The sequence below is a fragment of the Pithys albifrons genome, chromosome Z (assembly GCF_047495875.1).
Source record: "Pithys albifrons albifrons isolate INPA30051 chromosome Z, PitAlb_v1, whole genome shotgun sequence".
NCBI lineage: Eukaryota > Metazoa > Chordata > Aves > Passeriformes > Thamnophilidae > Pithys > Pithys albifrons.
This window is the reverse complement of record NC_092497.1, coordinates 33,913,497-33,933,431: the sequence shown is the minus strand read 5'-3', so window position 1 is coordinate 33,933,431 and position 19,935 is coordinate 33,913,497. Positions and strand designations below refer to the sequence as shown.

At 39.2% G+C, this 19,935-nt stretch overlaps 1 protein-coding gene across 2 annotated transcripts in view; it reads right to left on the bottom strand.

Annotated features, from left to right (window-relative positions):
- The window catches only part of CEMIP2 (cell migration inducing hyaluronidase 2), a 66,000-nt gene extending 63,661 nt beyond the window's left edge, over positions 1–2,339 (bottom strand). Inside the window, exon 1 of one of the 2 annotated variants that reach the window (XM_071581678.1) lies at positions 1,815–2,339. The gene's annotated coding sequence lies outside the window, so the exon portion shown is untranslated. Of the gene's footprint in view, positions 1–1,026; positions 1,200–1,814 lie in introns of those variants that run through there. The other variant, XM_071581677.1, reaches the window with a different exon arrangement.
- Positions 2,340–19,935: the final 17,596 nt, after the last annotated feature.

Here is a 19,935-nt window from a genome sequence, read left to right as displayed (position 1 = left end):
CAGGTACAACAAACTTGCTCAGGCGGACTTTCTATCCACGCAGGCAGTGGACAGGATCTATGTGGACAAAGCAGTTTGAAGAGCTGCTTCTCCTAAGCACAAAGATGAACCTCCCCTCCTTGCTAATGCTACCCATGGGCCATTTCACATCAGTATTGTAGCTAAGCTGTTGCAAGGTTTTTTTCTGTGATTCATTAAAACTTGACAAATGCTACACAAAAATACTAAGTAGTACTTCATCTTTATTTATCTTCATTTAGTCTTTGTCACGCCCCAGGTGCTACTTTGGTTTTATAACTACTTAGGAATATCTCTTCCCTTTTAAAGAATCCGTGTCACTAATTCACATGTAAAATACAAACAAGGATAGTATATTCAGCACACAGCCCTGTCCTACGCTGTGATGTAGCATAAATGCGGCGCTTTCACCACCGACACCCTCTTTTCTTGGAAGGGCTGGGATAATGTACAACTCCCAGTTTTTTCCGTGCCCCTGGGCAAGTAAAGCAGCTTCTGGTTATCAGTCACAGGGAAGGCACTCCACGGTAACCCAGTTACTCGGGGATGCCTAACAAGTTCCAGCGCAGTCACTGCCACGATGCTGGTCTAAGAACAGTCGCTTCCCACCCCGATTCCGGCAACATCGGACCAGGAGCACCAACAAAGCCACGACCCCGCCGGCGAGGCCCCGGCGCCGCACCTGCCGAGCCCCGGCGGAGGGGCGCGGAGCCAACACCTGCCGGGCACAGGCCGTCCCCGCCGAGTGCCCCGGGGGCTCCTCCGGGAGGTTTCTCCGGCTGCTGCCCGGCCCTCCCCGCCCCGTCCTTCCCTCCCTCTGCTCTCCACTCCTTCCTTCCCTCCCCTCCCGCCGGCCTCGGGAACAAAAGAGGCCACTTCGGCGGAGCCCGGCCGGCCAGGGGCGGCAGCCCGGCCCAGGCCCGGCGGACGGACCGTTGGCGCCGGCAGGCCCGGCCCAGCCCCGCCCGCCGGTGGCCCCGACCCCGGCCGGGCCGGGCGCGCTCTCACCTGGGCCCGGCGCGGCGGCGCGCTCAGGGCGGCGGCATGGCGCTCCCCGCCCGAGACACGGCGGGAGGCCACCGGCTGCTCGCCAAGTCCCGCCGCTCTCCGCCCCGGCTGCTGCCCTTACGCAACTGGCAGCGGCCAAAACCCCCGCGGGGCGAACCCAGCGCCAGCCCCGAGCGGAGGCGGCTGCGGCCCCGCCCCCCGCGCTCCGACCGCCCCCACGCCGGGGGCGGAGCGGGGCCGCCCCTCGCATCCGGCGGGGACGCCCGGCCCCGGCTCCGCACCGCGCCCCGCTGGGCACAGCGCTGTCCGGCCCCGCCCGGCTCGGCTCGGCTCGGCTTGGGGGCTCCTGGCGGGACGGCTCCCCCGGCCCGCCCGCTGCGGAGAGACCAGAGGCCGCCTCCTGCAGCAGCCGGGGCTAAGGGAGCAAGAGGAGGCACGGAGGGTGCTTTGCACCCCTGCCCTGACCTACGAGTCTCCTCCTGGCAGGGTAGAGAGAAACTGATTTACACCTAAATACTGTACACACCGCTAGATGTCCATGTCCGAGTTTAGAAAAAGAAATCCGCAGTATAAGCGCGCAGGTGGTGCCGGAGCGCTGTGAAAGGTCCACCGGACACGAAAGCAGATGAAGAAGCCGGAGAATACAGCGAGTTGCCTTCGTAGAAGCAGCGGAGAGAGGATAGAGCGACACTGGGAGCGCACGGGAGGCAGCAGGATCAGACAGCAGGGGCGCGGGGCAGGTGTAGGTCCGCGCGGGCTGACCGTGGAGACCGAACACATTTACTTACAGCAGTCCTACTCGGGCTAGTCTGATCTGGTGAAGGATGACTGGAAAATCTGATTCCACCGCTTTCTGGTGTTTTGGTTTGCTTCTTTCTTTTTTCTTTTTTCTTTTCTTTTCTTTTCTTTTCTTTTCTTTTCTTTTCTTTTCTTTTCTTTTCTTTTCTTTTCCTTTAAGTGTCTGATTTGGAGTAAAATCAAACTAAACTCCAAAGTGTTCTGAATTGCAAGGAACCCGTGACTATAGCTGCTACACAGCAAAGAGCATCAATTGGTTTAGAAATTCAGAGCGACTGTGAAGCTCCAGGACTTGCCTTTGCTGGGGACCCAGACTCCCAGGGTACCTTAGCCTCCCAGGCTTTGATGTAGATCTGACAATGGGCTTCTCTTAACCTTGGAACCTCCCACTGTTTCCTGTGCGCGAAAGTTGGGCCGAACGTATTAAAAATCGTGAGAGAAAAAGAAAAAAAGAAAAAAATAGTAAAAAGCGCCCTAATCACATTCGAGATGTTTCAATGAAATGTGTCGGGAAATACAGCCAGGGTTTGCCAACATAATTATTTCCTTGGGAAAATTCCAGACAGGTGAAAACAAAGTCATAACTCAGTTATAGGTTTGTGAACAGTGCACCATGTAACTTTGTTTCTAGCTATTTCCTCTTTGCTTACCCGCATGTACTTACAGCACACGGCGACATCTAGCGCCTAAATAATAAGACTGCAAATCAGCTTAATTAGCCAGAAAACTTGGAGCTCGTACTAGGACCCGTTGCTTGCAATGTTTCATCAGGACTGCAGCGTTCGGGATGGTATCACTGTAAACCACCACACCGTGGAACACCAGCTACCATGCGAAGGGATCGAGATGGAACGAGCAACTTCACTATCTCAGAAGGGAACTGTGACTGCAGCTCTGCTGGGCAGCTTGAGCTTCAGGCCAAGGGTTTCAGGACTGAGATTTACAGTAATTCTTTACTCATGATGGGGATTTTTCTGTATAGATGCAAAAGGAGTTGAGACAGTTCCTAACTTGCCCTTCTCACTAAACCACAGTGAGGAAAGCCTTTAGGTATATGAATAAGACAGTTTCATCTTCACTTTGGTCATGTATCTGTGTTTCTATTCCTTCTTCATTAGCTTAATTTTGTTTTAATGCCCAGGAATCATTCTAACACATGTGATTGTAAAACTTTGCCACTTTTTGACAAACACACCTGCAAACTGAATATTTACATTTGCCAATTATTTTGGCTGAAATTAAATTGAAAGTAGACACATTTTATCAGCATGGCACTGAAGGCTAAAATAGACACCCATTTTACACATGCAATATTATGTATGTCCATGAAGTGGACACTGAAGGTTTCATTCTCTACTTACATGGGCAAACTGTGTTTCTGTGCTGTGAAAGTGTAGTAAATAAGTAGCAGCTGTACTGGTTTTAGGATGTGTCTCACCTTCTGGAGGTTTGTTTTTTTAATATCAAAACACTCTTTCAATTATCCTTCATGATATAATCCTGTACAAAAAGTAGTGCTGAATTATTCCTAAGGAATGCCAATTGTAATAAAACATTGATGCAATTTAGTTTGTCATTATCTCTGTATTTCACAAATTATTTAGGATCAAGCCTTTCTTCTCCTTTAAGAAATTATTTTCACTTAATGCAGTACTTCTACGAAAAATGTCCTGGTGATTTTACTAAAAGCATATCTTCCCAGATCTCATTAAATAGTAGAAAAAGATTCTACAAATGTGCTATTTCTCAGACAATTTTATTACAAAAAGCACTGCTTATCCTCTGGAAAGACATAAGTCCAAGAACAGGAAGTATTTACTTTTTAATATACATATATTCACAATGAAGAAACACAGACTGCTGATCAACATTCCTAGCCAGAAGCCTGAAAAAAGTTCACTCCAGTGATACCTATGTAGATGTTTTTTGCCAGTACTACTGTATGACAGCATAGAGTAGAAACACTTCTACATACTTTATATAGTCTGAAGCAAAATATATTGCATTATATATGTATGCCTGTGTATGAGTGCACAAGCGTGTGTATATGTTTTAGACAACCCACACAACACATTCTTGCTAGTCTTAGGAAAATCACAAGTATCTGTCACCTTTAAAAGCATTGGATCATAGAATCATTGAATCAATAAGCTTGGAAAAAAAAAACCTTTAAGAGCATCAAGTCCAGGCATCAAACTAGCATAACTAAATGTTCACCATTAAACTATGTCCTCAAGTATCATAGCCACAGGTTTTTTGAACACTTCCAGGGATAGTGACTCCACCACTTCCCTGGGCAATCTGTTTCAGTGCTTTAAATCCTTTCTGGGGAAAAAAAACAACCAAACAAAAGAACCTAACAACAAAACAAAACGTATAATCTAAGCCTCCCCTGGTACAACCTGAGGCCATTTCCTCTCATCCTGTCATTTGTTACCTGGGAGAAGACTGACACCCACCTCACTACAACCTTTCTGGCAGCTGTAGGTCTCCAACAGAATGGAATTGTCAGCAAATATTATAATTTTTTTAAGAGACACATTTGAATAAAACAATCCCTAAACACTGCGAGTGTGCAAAAGATCAGACTTCGAGGTTACCTAAGTATTTGAAATCTCTGTATCAAACCCCTATGCTGCACTAAAGCATTAGTGCACCTCCATCTGGTATGACTTCTTTCACCATACTGCTTGGAGTTTCAGCAGAAAAAAAACTTCAGGCAAATGTATAAAACCAAGGCTTTAAAATGCCAGAAGATAGACTTGAAAGGGATTATCAATGTCATCACTATGGTCTAATGATTTCTAAACAAGAGAGAAGAAAGCCAGCTTTTGCCATTTTGAACAGAAAGAGATACTAGGAGACAGGGGAGAAGTGGTAAGTATATCCAGTTACAAGTTAAAATTATGTCCTATTCTCTGAATTCCCATCAAGATCCTTGTGATTTAGAAAATATTACCATTGGCCTACTGAGACAAGAGAACAAATGTACATATTTGTGACCTTACTTAAGCCTTTCTGGCATATTCCAGACACTCTGTGGTAATACCTTTTCCATATAGTAGCTATGTTTTAAATCATCATACAAAACACATGGATTTTTAATTACCTCTCTGTGAGTTCAACATATTGTGTAGCAAAAAAGGAGAAAAAAAATTAAATTAAATACAAAAGCTGCATAGGCTGAGGGAAGGTTTACTCTTGATCAAAGCCTGTTCTTACTTGCCATATTGTACTTCAACCAAAGTTAACAGCAGTTAACAAAGTATAACAACAGTTTAAGGGAGAAGATGGGATTTTAAAATGCATACTGGGGGGATGTAGAGGTAATTTGTAACCAGGTTTTAGTAGGGAACAGTTTCAGTGTACCATTTTCTCTTGCCCATTGAATGATTTTGCCTTTCTCTTTCCTTATGTTGAAACAAACCCATATACAACTCGTTTGCTTTTTGGAAGTTTAGAAAACAGTGCAGCCCATTTCTGAGTTCTGCCTAAATCCTACTTCTCTTTCTCCTCCCTCCCTTTGGCTGTTACTGAACGTTTTACAGAAGAGAATCATGCCAGAATTTCAAGATCCTGGATCATGTAAAGATGAGAAACTGTTGAAACCTAACAACAAAACCTGATATATATCTACTGGCTTTTAGATTTTCTCCTTTAAAATCAGATCCTGGTAGTGAATCAGCAAAATAATTTAAAAAATCTTCTGCTAATGAAGGGAGTATAGGCTGCATAGGGTGAAAGGAGATATAATAAATTGTTTTTTTTTTTAAAAAAATAGTTGAAAATAAGTATAAAGAATAAATAAGAAGGAGGAGAGGGGAAGGAGATTTACATAAACATACATGAAGAGAAGCATATAATTGAGACAAAAGGAAAAAAAATCCAAGAAAACCAGAAGCAGATACAGGTACAAGGAAGTTGCACATTTTCTTTTACAGCTCTAAAGTGCAGTTTTATGAAAGAAAATGCAACAAGTCCATATTGTATTAATTTTAAACATCTGAATAAAAGTCACAATTCCCTAGTAAAACAATCCATCCACTCACATTAAGAAACGCAGATTCTGCTTTCTCATTGTGTTTACATTTTAGTTCAATGTTATTGAAAACATGTGATTGTGATTATCTTCTGTATTTAAACATTTTTTTCTTTTGGAAGGTTTCTCCCTATAGGTGTCATTTCAATATTTATTTTAATGTGAATTGGATTGACATTTATGTCAATTTTACAAGGTAAGTGCAATAGTAAATTTGGCTTGCATTTAAGGTAAATATTGATGGAAACTGATTGCTAAATGAATTACCAGAAACATAACCATAAGGACTACTGGGTCTAGTTGCTTGTTTGGCCAAGAAACAAAAACCATATGTAACCAGATACACTGTTAGGCTAGTCAGACCACTGAAAGTTGAATCTGGGAGCTCTCATGAGTCAAAAGGGACAGTCTACAGACCCTTAAACATCTTGTCAAAAATTTTTGATTATAAAACATTCTACAATCCATAAGGCAGACTAAAAATTATTACATGCATAATTTCCTAAACATTGCCTGCTAAACTTTACTTAAAGCTATTTGAAATACCTATGGTCATTTGTGTTTCATCTCATGTGCCTAGTGTAATTGCTTCTAAAATATGCACATAATATTTCTATCTAAGAAATGTATGTCCTGACTTTCTTGCTTTGTTTTATCCTAATAGAGAGTGATTTTAATTAAAACTCTCTGAATTTAAAGCATAGATTTCTGGTCTGCATTCACATTAGCAGATACATACTAATAAGCCAGATACATGACAAAATTGTGTTGGTTTAACCTTAGGAAAAGACTCTGTCTGTAGAAAAAATGCATTTTAAGTGGTTATTTATTATGTATCTGACTGAAGAGAAGACATAAATATTTTCACAAGGATAAATGCTCAGGAATATTACATATTTAAAAAAACATTAGCACATTCGGAAAAAAAACAAAGCTATAATGCTTCTAAATTTTTTGCCAAAACCAGATATAGAACGTGCTGAAACCCTGTATTTCCTGGCACCTTGATTCCTCCAAGAAGAAACATATGTAGGTAGGAATACGTTTTGTGTATTTGAAAATATAAGTGGCAAACTGCAGCTTTAGGATGCTGAAAAAAGTTCACTCAAAAGTTCAAAACAGAAATTTCCAAGACACATTTCTTGCACAAGATGATTTGCTAATGCAAATCCTTGTACAAAGCTTTGGGCTCTCAATTCTAATACATATTCAAAGCAGAGTCCTCAAAATTTTACGTTTTTATAAAAAGTTATCTTAAGTACAGCAGAAACACATTTGACACATATTTAAGTAATATTGTAGAAGAAAGCAGTCATGCTTACCTTGTTTTGTAACAAAGTAATCACATGTGTATGTAAAGTCAGAGGAGTTTGTTTCCAGTAAATTTTCAGTATTCTGCCAACACAGTGTATCACCAAGTGTCTGATTTTTTTTTTTCCTTTTGGAAAGGAACAAATACAAAGGCTAATCATGATTACAGGAAAAGTTATCTGTTGTTTTCCCTGCAGAGGATATCATCCTGACCTTTTGGGATTTTATATAAAAAACAGGAATTGAAGTGTCTCATATGAATGCCAACCAAATGTAAAAACAAGAACTATTTGTTTCCCCGACAGAAATGAATCCTTTGATTCTATCAGGTGCATTTGCAGTCCTGCAGAACATGTATCCCCGTAAGCAACTGGAATTTCAGGTTCAGACATTCAATAATCCTAAAAATCATGTTACTTTTTCAAAGTCAGCTCCTAAACAAGAGCTTGAGGTGAAAGCACCACTGGTTTTGCAGATCTATTTCTTTAGGAAAAAGGTAAAACAATATTAAAATATAGAACAGAGGTTCAACAAAGTTGACTCTTTCCAACACAGCTGATGACAAGAGATTATGAGAGTATATGAAAAAAAAAGGTTGAGGAAACACACATCAACACTTGGTAAACTAATTCCCCATCTTCCAGTGATTTGCAGCATTGTATCACTGTTCATATGCTTATTTTTACCAGCTTCTGCTACAGTAACCTGTTGCTTTTCAAACTACAAAATTTCCTAGAATGTCCTGTGACAAGGAGCTCTGTAGCAGAACTGCCTCTTGTAAGAATAAATACCTCTTTTTGTTGGGTTCAGAGCTTCCTCTTACTCATTTCATATGATATCCTACAGTTCTTATGTTGAAAGAAACGGTTACTCATAATTCACCTTTTCCAAGACACTCCATCACGTTCTTCTGTGCTCATGTCTTTTTGAAATAATAATAAACAGAACATATTTCTGTGTCCCTTACATGGAATCTGTTTCATAGTTCACCGTCTTTATTGTTCTTTTGCCAATTTTGCTGCCTATTTGTTTAAGGAAGGCATAAAGAGAATAGCAGTATGCTCCAGAATTTAGACACCATGGACTGCAAAAACTGCTTTTTTTTTTTTTTTTTTACTCTCCTTTCTCCCTAAATCATCTCTGAAGTACTTTCACTTCGTTGGTCACCACTGAATATTGAGCTGATGCTTTCTTATTAGTATTCATTGCAATGTCAAGATGTCATTTCTGAACAGGAAGAGCCTGTAATTTTATACATAAATTTTACTTCAGATTTCCCAAGAATCTGTAAGTACTATATCCTATGACAATCACATCAGTAAGTTTTTAAGAAGGAGCTACCCTTCAGATTGTGTTCTGTTCTGAACAGCATGTTTCTGTTCTGCGTCATTTACAAAAGAGAAGCAATGCAAAAAATAATGTTTGCAATACATTATTTTGAAGAAAATAGAACATCACTTTCCTCTTGTCTCGTCAAACATGGTCATTTAATTTTAGATACACAATGGGGGTGGGGGGTGGGGAGTGGAAGACAGGAAAAAACCTGTTATAAAGTATATCACGTGCTGAAGACAAGGAAGCATTCTCGGTGCAAGCTTGCCATGCTTTTATACACTTTAGGCTACTCGGTCACAGAAGTTCTGTTCTGCTGACCCTTTAATTTTCCTTCAAGTTCTCTTGCTACCAAACTTGCTTTTTTGTTCAACTCCCTTATTGTCTTGTCTATTTTATTGCAGTAGAAGCATATTTACTAAGCAGATATACAAGATGGATTGGCACCAATATTTTATAGTTAAGTCCTACTTCTGAACAATTCCATGGAGCAAGAGCACACTCTGGAGCAGCCTGTTCCTGAAGGACTGACCTCATGGAATTGACCCACACTGGAGTAGATCATGAAGAACAGCACCCCATGGGAAGGACTAACACTGAAGAAGCTTGTGGAGGACTGTCCCTCGTGTGAGGGATCCCATGCTGGGGCAGGGGAAGAGTGTGAGGAAGAAGGACAGGTAGAGACATGTGAAGAACTGAGCATAATTCCCATTCTCCATCCTCCTGAGCCACTGGCAAAGAGGAGGTCGAGAATTTGTGGGTGAAGGCGAGACCAGAAAGAAGGTAGAAGTCAGGGGAAGGTTGGACTGGTTTTTATTTCTCAATAGCCTACTCTGATTTGATTGGAAATAAATCAAGTTGATTTCGCCAAGTAGAGTCTGTTTTTCCCATGATGGTAACTGGTGAATTAACTCTCCCTGTGCTTGTCTTGCTTCACAAGCCTTTCCTTATATCTTCCCTGCATTGTTCAGTTGAGGAGGCAAGGGATAGAATGGCTGGTGAACAAACCTGGCATTCAGCCAGGGTCAACCCACTACAGTTAGACTTTCAAAGAGGTTTCAGGCTGTTTATTTTGCATTTTTGATACCACCTTACATCTGGTCATCTTCAGAAGTCTGTCACATGTAACCAGGGAAAGGTAATACTTTTTCAGAACCTGAGAAATGTGATAATAAACTATAAATTTTCTGAAAGCCAGAGTACAAAAATCACTTCCACTTTTAAAACCATTTCCCCAATGCAAAACATTAACTTGAATAAATTAAAATTAGACACAAACAGACACAAATACCTTTCAACATCCTTATTTTGTATCTCTTCTCAGAGAATACTGCTGAATTTGAAGCAGGACTACCTGATTCATCTATCCTGTATAGTAAATACTCAGGAACATTTTGCTAGATACATGTTTCGAGGATTATTCAGTGGCAATGACCTCTTTTTCTAAAATGGTTTTAATTGGTCTCCAGAGTTTAAGCTTTGGTTTGCCACTCATCTCTCACCCCTCCAAAAAGGAATTCTATTTTATCTGATGTATTTACAATTAATGTCTAAGTTTCTTGTGAGATACTATACAAATAGATTCAAACAGTCCTAATATCTGCCTTGGAAAGCCTTAACTTACAATTAATTTTCAAAATATGCATATTAATTTAATAACAGAGATTGCTGTACTCATACAACAAAATACATGAGATGTGAACAGCTCCCATATATCTCATGGGTGCTAATCCTGAAAGTCAGTAATCAAATTTTAAAGGGAAATATTAATAATATTAGTAATCCTGATTGGGGGGAGGAAAAACAAAATAAAAATGTTAGCGTGGCTGATGACTCCTTATCCCTATTAGTTAGGGCCATATTCTAGTCCAAACATGGATTGGAACACATACTGACTTGCTATCTGGAATTGCTTGCCAGGAGATTGAAGTTTCTTCTTTCCTTTAAAAGAATTTTATTTTCATTCTGGTATACATGACATCCTTTTCACTAGCTGTAATTTGAAATATTCCCTCAGTGAGGTACGTAGACAGCTACAAGCTTTCTTATTTTGTGAATAAAATGCTGACTTTTTCATATACAGTTGACAACACTTGAAACTTCACAGGAGGCTTTTCTTTGAACTATTCTTGAGCTAGAACTCAAGTTAGAGAAGTATTTAAATGTCACTTTTCTTTCTGTTGGATGTGAACATGGCCAAGGCATGTCACCCCTGGAAAAGATGATTCCTAGACTTTTCACAGAAACTGGAAGGAACAGAAACTTAGTACAAAGTAGTCCAAGACTCAAAGCTTTAAATATCTTGAAATCACTAGGAATGAAAAAGCTGCATTTTACTGTGGACAGAGCAAATCTAAAGCTGATATATTTGATACATTTGATGTCTGGCTGACACTCAGCAATAAATTAAATATTTCAGTAGCAGCACTGAAATCTCCAGATTAAAAATGTGTTAAACTCAGAGAAGCTGTGAATTAAGAGGCCAAAGATGTGATCTCCCATGTCACATACAACAAGATACCTTGGTTTTGACCTCAGATATCTGTCCTTGACAGCCCCAAGCCCCAGTATGGGGAATCTCAGAACTAGTCCTGCAAGTCAGCAGCACATAAGGATATGAGGAAACTCAAGCACATTTGGCATTGTTAGCTTCCATGCCACCTTCATTAGGTTGAACTTATTTGCCTTACAGTCTCTAGACTCTTTTATTATCTCTAGAGTGTTATGGTCAGAATCTAACATCAGAATCTAACCTTTCTTTTAAAAATGTACTTCAGTGTCTGTTTTGAAGCTAGAGTTTTACCATATAACTTGTGTGCCCATTACAGGTTCAAAACACAGGAGGCAAATCAAAAGGACTAGGCTTGGGTTAGTTTGGAAGAGAGGGATAAACTCAAGAACTTTTGCGGTCCAGCATATGTTTTTGATACCTATAGTCTGGTATATTGAAGAGTTTACTAGCTCTTCCTTGTTGAAAAGACTCATAAACCTCTTCTGGGAAACAGATTTTATATAAAATTTTACAGAATGCATTCTATATAGAACTAAATTCCAAACACACAATCTATAAATAGCTGTATAGGAAACTTTATTTTATAAGTTTATCTCATTGGTAATACAATTTCTAGTTCACAATGCAGTATGGTCTTCCTATAATTCTGTCAATATTGTTTGACAAACAGTATAGCCATTAAATACTGCTTAAAGGGTAGCAGAGACCTAACGGGATACCTTTTATCTTTGAGTCAACTTCAATCAGTACTCCAGCAGATGAAAAGAATGATGGATTTGTGTTTATAAAGTGGGTTAAAAACAAAGTACAGAGGAATTGCCTGATGCCCTTGTGGGGAAACATATTGAAGACAAGCAATCTTCTCAGTGCAATTCTACCCAAACCAGTGTCAGTTTTGTAACAATTACTGTCTTTTCTGATACTCTCAGCAGAAAGGTGAAGCCCAAGAAAATTTAATGCATCTTTTGGGGATCTACTCCTTCTGGTCCTTAAGTTAATAACACGAACACTCAATATCATTGATGGACTCTTACAAAAACGTAAAATGACAAGAAAGTCAGAAAAAAACCCCAAACACTAAAATCCAATTACATATTTGAAATATAATAAATTTATCCAAAGGTGTTGATATTATTTGCCAGCTTTTCTGCTGGCACAAATTCCTACATTCCGAGACCGCTCAAAGCCAGAGCCGTTCCACTGAACTGCAGAATGTATCAGACAATCTACTGGTAACAAAGGTTCTTCTGGTTAGCATGTTAAATGTATTAAAGTCTGGTAATTCAGGTATTTGTCAGCAGAGGGCACAAAAAAAGTCAGAAAGCTTTCAGTAGAAATCTAATCTGAAAATACCTTTAAATAATCCATTGTTTTAACAAAATTTGCTTCACTGTCAACATTGCCTTTTGTTAATGCTCCTAGGCATAAGAAAATGAATTTTGTAAACATTAAATATAAATGGTATCAAACAGATACAAATTCACATTCTTTAAATACAAGTCTATGGTTATATTCTTACAGCTGTTACCTTCCCAAAACCTTTGTTACATGAATTTCCATAGGAAAGTACATGGGAAAATGACAAAATACAGGCAAGTGTTTGCAGACTTTCCCTTCTCAAGAAAGCCCATTATGATTTATTAATGAAGTTTTGAATGTAACACTACTGTGTTACAGTAAACACATTTGAAAACTAAGAGTCAACATAATGTAAATAAAGTTACGCCTGAAGAAGTGAGTCCAATCTTATCTGTGCAGCTGAAAGCATGTTTGCAGGTCTAATTCAAAGGACTCACACAACTCAATTTACTGATTCTACTTTGACAAGAATCTTATAAAAATCCAAAAACTTAAAATAAAATTCTGAATGTCTTTATCAAACAGTTTTAGGTCTACTTTGGCTGTAACAGATTAGAAACTTCCAAAGTCATGGTCACTGCCTTCAGTGAGTTGTATATATTTTTTTGAAACTGTAATTGTCATCCTCACAGAACCCAGAAAATTCTGCTGTGGTCATGCTGAATGATCATATATTTGATTTTGACTGTCCTAACCAGCTATATCAGAATCTGTTCTTACACACTCCTGGAAGTACTCATTAAGAGCTGAGGCAGCTCTGCACCTTGAGATACCACCAAGGCCATCAGAAATGTAAGCAATAGCTTTGGACGGAGCTCATTATAAAGCTTTAAACTTTGCATTAGACTCCAGCTCAGTTGTCCCCAAAGTATTTGTGTAGTAGGGAAAAGCACATCCCATTATGTGGGCAAGACAACCAAATGGGTTGCAGGAATATAAAAAAGGAAATAAACTATTTTGACCTCCATGCCTGGCAGGGTTATGGAGCAGTTCATCCTGAGTGCAACCACACAGCACCTTCAGGATGGACAAGGGATTAGACCCAGCCAGCATGGGTTTAGGAGGGGCAGGTCCTGTCTGACCAACCTGATCTCTTTTTATGATCAGATGACCCACATGGTGGATGAGGCTAGGGCTCTGCATGTGGTCTATCTAGACTTCATCAAGGCCTTTGACACTGTCTCCCATAATATACTCCTGGAAAAGCTGGTAGCCCATGGCCTGGACAAGTGTACCCTCTCCTGGATTAAGAGCTGGCTGGAGGGTCGGGCCCAGAGAGTGCTGGTGAATGGAGCTGCATCCAGCTGGCGGCCAGTCACCAGTGGTGTTCCCCAGGGGTCTGTGTTGGGTCCAGTCCTGTTTAACATCTTTATTGATGATTTAGATGAGGAGATTGAGACCATCATCAGCAAATTTGCTGATGACACCAAGTTGGGAGGGAGTGTCGACCTGCTGGAAGGCAGGAGGGCTCTGCAGAGGGATCTGGACAGACTGGAGAGATGGGCTGATTCCAATGGGATGAAGTTCAACAAGGCCAACTGCCGGGTCCTGCACTTTGGCCACAACAACCCCATGCAGCGCTACAGGCTGGAAACAGAGTGGGTGGAGAGCAGCCAGGCAGAAAGGGACCTTGTGGTACTAATTCACGGGAAGCTGAACATGAGCCAACAGTGTGCCCAGGTGGCCAAGAAGTCCAATGACATCCTGTCCTGGATCAAAAATAGTGTGGGCCAGCAGGACCAGGGAAGTGATCCTTCCCCTGTACTCTGCATTGGTGAGGCCACACCTTGAGTAGTGTGTTCAGTTCTGGGCCCCTCAGTTCAGAAAGGATATTGAGGTGCTGGAGCAGGTCCAGAGAAGAGCAACAAGGCTGGTGAAGGGACTGGAGCACAAGCCCTATGGGGAGAGGCTGAGGGAGCTGGGGTTGTTTAGCCTGGAGAAGAGGAGGCTCAGAGGTGACCTCATGACTGTCTATAACTACCTGAAGGGAAGTTCTAGCCAGGTGGGGGTTGGTGTCTTCTCCCAGGCACTCAGCAATAGGACAAGTGGGCACGGGCTTAAGCTGTGCCAGGGGAAATTTAAGTTGGATATCAGAAAACAATTCTTTCCAGAGAGAGTAATCAGGCATTGGAATGGGCTGCCCGGAGAGGTGGTGGATTCACCATCCCTAGAGATTTTAAAACGCAGATTGGACGTGGCACTGAATGCCATGATCTAGTAAATGGATGGGAGTTGGATTAAGGGTTGGACTCGATGATCTCGGAGGTCTTTTCCAACGCAATCGATTCTATGATTTTATGATTCTATGATTCTATTTCTTAAATATTGTTTGTTTCATCTTTATCTTTTACTGTTTTAATTTTGATTTTGTGTATGTTTTATAATGTACATAATACATTAATCCATCTCATTTTGCTGGTTTTGCCCTCCCTCTACCTAACCACAAACTCTTTTTATCTGATTTGCAAACCCATCTTTGGGCTTTCACCAGGCCTGTTTCCTATCCCTCAGATGAACCTTAACCTTTTTTCTTTTTCTGAAGCGCAACTTTGTATTTTCAACATCCTCTTTTTCCTGTTATTTTCCTACAACGAAATGGAAGAGAAATACTTAGGAGTAGTGACATGCCTTTGTAGTGTTCTGTTTCCTCTGACATTCCAGCTACCCTTCTGCTTGGCAACAAACCTCCCCTTATGAAATCAGGAATAGCTGAACATTGCTGCAGCAAGTCTCTTCCTGTCTGTGCTCCTCTGCATCACTGAAAGACAGAACATGGCATGCAGTCAGTGGAGTCTCATCCACTTCTGGCAGCAAGTTAGATTTCTGAGATGATGTATAGGATTGTGAAGCGCTGAGACTGGTATAGGGTCAGCTAGACAAGAAGAGTGTAAGGGTGAAAAAAGGAGCAGGTTAGAGCCTGCAGGAAAAAACTGTTGTTTCCATCCAAGAGCTGCAGCTAAAGAACAAGACAAAACTCAAGGGCAGACTGGCAATATTTGCACATGGCAATTACTTTAATTTTAATACTGTTACAGCAGCAAACATAATAAGCAATCTGGCAACATGCAACTTAATAGTCAAGAGCCTTTGTAGTCTGACATTATTTGTTTCTCTGCTGCTGCACTTTCCAAAAAGTTATCAACCTAAGTGTTTCAACACACACAGTGGCATAAGAAATTATCAGTAACAGTGAAGCATAAACCAATAAATAGTAATGTGGACACTTAAAGCACCTAATCTTTTTTCCTCTTAGAAGAATTCCTAAAAGAAAGGATAACTACAAAAATTATATGCACATTTTTAGTAGAAATATCAAGTAAAAGTACTATAGTACATATCAGGTAACTTTACTAACAAGTTAAAGATGACCATTGAACTAGTCCTCAAAATATTTGCTGATACATAGTTTCACTGGTTTAACCATACTTAGAAAAGAAAACCAAAACTATGTGCTTTGGAGAGAATATTTTCCTTTTTTGACATACTTTATTCTAATAATGATTGTTTTAATTATTTTATTGCAGAAACAGCATCAGCACTTATATTCCATAAACGCTATCTCCTTTTCTAAAGTAATGGTCTCAAAAGTCAATAAAAACATGCCTATAGAAATACTGATCCATAATATACAAGTTAAATTATGTATTTATACACTATTTATATACACTGTGTCTCTCTTTATCAGATTATTTGAAAGTATGTGCACAATTTTCAGTAATGGAGATTCTTAGTACTACATTTAGTGTGTACTACTTTTCGAACAGGACATGACACAGGAAAAGTATTTCATTAAGGAGAAGAAGCACTTGCTTTACAAATAAAAATGTGGAACCTGCTAGAAGGAAGTTGGGCAAGATGGTGGCAGAATTGTTCGCCAAGTTCTGCAAACATAAAATGGAGGACATTCATTTAGCAGTGACAATTTTAGGGGATGGATTTAAAATAGGAAAAAAAGTACTTCTTTTAGAGTCAGTGATGAAACTGTTGGATTTGTAGCCATGGAACAGCAGTATCAAGAAGTTCAAAAAGGGAATAAACATAGTCACATCTGAAAGATATTAAAGGATATACGTTCGGACATAGCACTTAACATTTCTATTTCTATAATTTAGGATGCCAGTGGAGCATATGAAGATCTGACATTAGACAGTACACAGATCTAAAAGCTCTTCCTAAATTGCACCTCTGACTAGCAATGTTGTAGTCAGAACACTGGGACATACTGACAACTTACCTGACACATTAGAGCACTTTTAACGAGAATTTACTGCAAGAAAAGCATTTATTGTGCATTAGTTGCCAATTTGTTTGTGTGTTCTAAGTCATGTGTAAATGTGATACAATTAAAGGAAAGAAGCATAAGTAATAATGCATTTATTGTTGGTAAGGTCACAGGGTTATTGCAGAAAAACTGATATATAAGAAATTTGTATGTTTGCTTAAGTAAAAACTTTAGTGTGCACCCATATTATGTTGCTCTACATACAGTCTACACAGTGCAGAAAGCTGCAAGGACATAAAACTTAAATGTGGAAATAGATGTCTCTATGTTTCATGGAAGTCTAAGGCAGTGGAACAACTCCTACCATCATAACTAAATTTGTTTTTAATCAGACCTACATAACAGGAAAAAAAACTCCTATGAACTTGTAAAAGGGAAGTGCAGAAAAGCACTCCAGCCAGCTAAATCATTCACTAATAATAAGAATCCAATTCTAGGCTATCATAAATCATCACATGATTGACTACAATGAAAGTATAGATTTAGCCAACAGCTATATGTCTAACAGAGTTATGATACATAGAAATGTGTTTTTAAAAAAAAGTAATTAAATGCTTAAACACATCTTAGTGATTGTTGGTTATTATTCACTGAAGTCATACTGTACTAATTACAATTCAGGACAAGTGACACAATTTAAATGAAAGAACAACAAAACTACCATTAACCATACATTCTCATGGCCAAGTCCTTGCATACCACACACACAAAACCAGAGAAAACTTGACTAGTATAGCTGTTGAATACTGACAAAGCAATAATCAGAGTCATAATTCCTTGTTCCCACATGAACACTACTGTCCATATGTGACTGGTTATTTTAAAGCAGCTATTCTCCAAACATGGAATTCACAGAATTGTTAAGGTTGGAACAAATATTTAAGGTCACCAAGTCTAACCATTAACACAGCACTAACCCATGTTCCCAAGTGCTGTGTCTACTCATCTTTTAAATACATCCAAAGAAGGTGACAAAATCACTTTCCTGGGCAGCCTGTTCCAATCCTCAGCAGTCCTTTTAGTGAAAAAATTTTGTTAATGTCTAATCCAATCCAATTCCCCCTAGAGCAACACAAGGCCATTTTCTCTTGTCCTACCACTTAATTCTTGGGACAAGAGACCAACCCATGTAAACATACCTGGTTATTCAAACTTATATAGAAAGCAAGCATATATGACACAGATCAGATGCTTATTGAAAAACACAATGCAATTTTGCAATTGATGAACAATGCCTTGCATTGCCTCACAGTTAGTAACTGAAAACTGAGCACAACAATAATGCATTATGACACCAATGTCTGAAATTATCATAGCCTAGATTTAATGTTTACTTTATCTGCGTTATTCTGGAGTTGCCTCCAGGGCCACATATTCAGATTTGTCAGTCCTTGTGGTTTTACCATGTCTTATGATATCTCAGGTCTCAAAAGAGCTCAAACTACTGACAAGTGAATCTCAACTTCTCCTTGAAGCAGAACCCTCTAGCCTTTGTGACTATACAGAAACACAAAAAATGTAGCCTCCATATAATCCTAACAATTTTAGAATTACTCCAATTCTTTTTGCTTTGGAACTATAAATGATATCAAAACAGCACTATCTTTGGAGGCTGTTTTACAGGAGTAACCACCACAGCTCTGTTCCTATTCTGAATAGTGTGCAGCATCTACCAAATGGATTTAGTAAAAATTTTAATAAATATTTGGGGCAAAATTGCAATGCATCATATGTGCCTCCAAATCACTAATGCTATGAAAAATCTTTGAGCGATTTTTAGTCCACACTCTGCTTTCTCTCCTTAAAATGGCTTACAGCATTTACATTTATAGTGTACTTAGACTGAATGACCTTTAAAAGCAGATGACTTGCCCAACCAGGGACCTTTGCAATACCTAAGGTTCTGGAGAAAGACTTGCCCTTAAAATGCTGTTCTAGCTTAAGATTTGTTTGGATCTTTGGCATAGTTCATTTTTACAATATAGTAAATCCACCATTTCCCTGATTCCAGAAGAAAAGCTTTTGTGCATTTGTGGGTTTTTAAGTAAAAAATCTCCCAGTATGACAGTCTGATTACATTCACATGAATATGCCCAAAGCTCTAGGAGATAAGGCACAATTATCTACTTTTGATGCACGCAGCTTCTAGTATAATACAAAGGTAAATTGACTTCAATAACATTTTTTTCATGTCTTCTCTGCAGTGCTCCCTAAAGGTTAGAAAACTATTTGCCCTCTTTCAGCAAAAAAAAAAGTTGAAAACAAAACATTAAAATTACAGTAATTTGTATGATGCCTCCTTTACCAACCACAAAACCTCTTCTAGGCAACAAAACCCTTTTGAGATTTTCTAATTATTTTGAAATAGATTGTTAGACTAAGACATGTTACTAATGCCTCTGCGAAGAAGTTGATGCTGAGATAATTTTTTATGGTTGGCCCTTCCTCACTGGTAGTGTAATATGTTTTTAAGACCATTTCTTTTATACTGCCCTCTATCTTAAAGCATTTTTCTTGCCATTTTACCAGAAGTTTGCTAGAACTTTACTTCCTTTCACAGAAATAAAGAAGATACCTTAGCTGAGAAATATTAAAAACCCAAAAATTAAAAAAGAAAGGGGTACAGTGTAGAGTTTATTATAATCATACAACAGCATTTCTTAATAGGGAAACATTGTTCCTTTGTATGGCTATTTTACAATTAATAATCTCAAAACACAAACTGGTTATAAAGTTTTATATGTCAAGAGTTCTATGGCTATATCATGCTAACATTTCAAGTTGGTGCTACTTAAGCTTTATTAGTTTTCACACTAGCTTTTAACAACTGGAAAGAGTCAAACATTATTTGAAATTTTTAAATGATGAGGAGCAACCTGATGCACAGTTACTAGCTCATGACAAACTTCACCATAAACAACTTCTCATTTTTGTTTTACAAGTACTATTCAACAAACTCTATTATCCAATTTTATTGAAAAAAACCCAAACAATCCCATCTCCATTAAGTCTCCTCTGCTGCTTACCAAGCACATAGCATCATAATAGTTGTGAATGTAACAATCCCATCTTTGAAAATGTTTAAGTTATCTTTCAAGCACTTTTCCTTCTTTCAGGACAGCATGCTTATACTTTGCATCTAGTTTTGCACCATTTGTAGTACACTGTAGCAATGTGATCTCTGAAGACACTGTCTGTAGTATTAATTTTTGTATTAGTCTGATTCAGCAGCAGTGCATCAAACAGTGATGGACTCAGGCTCAAGAGAAAAAGGGC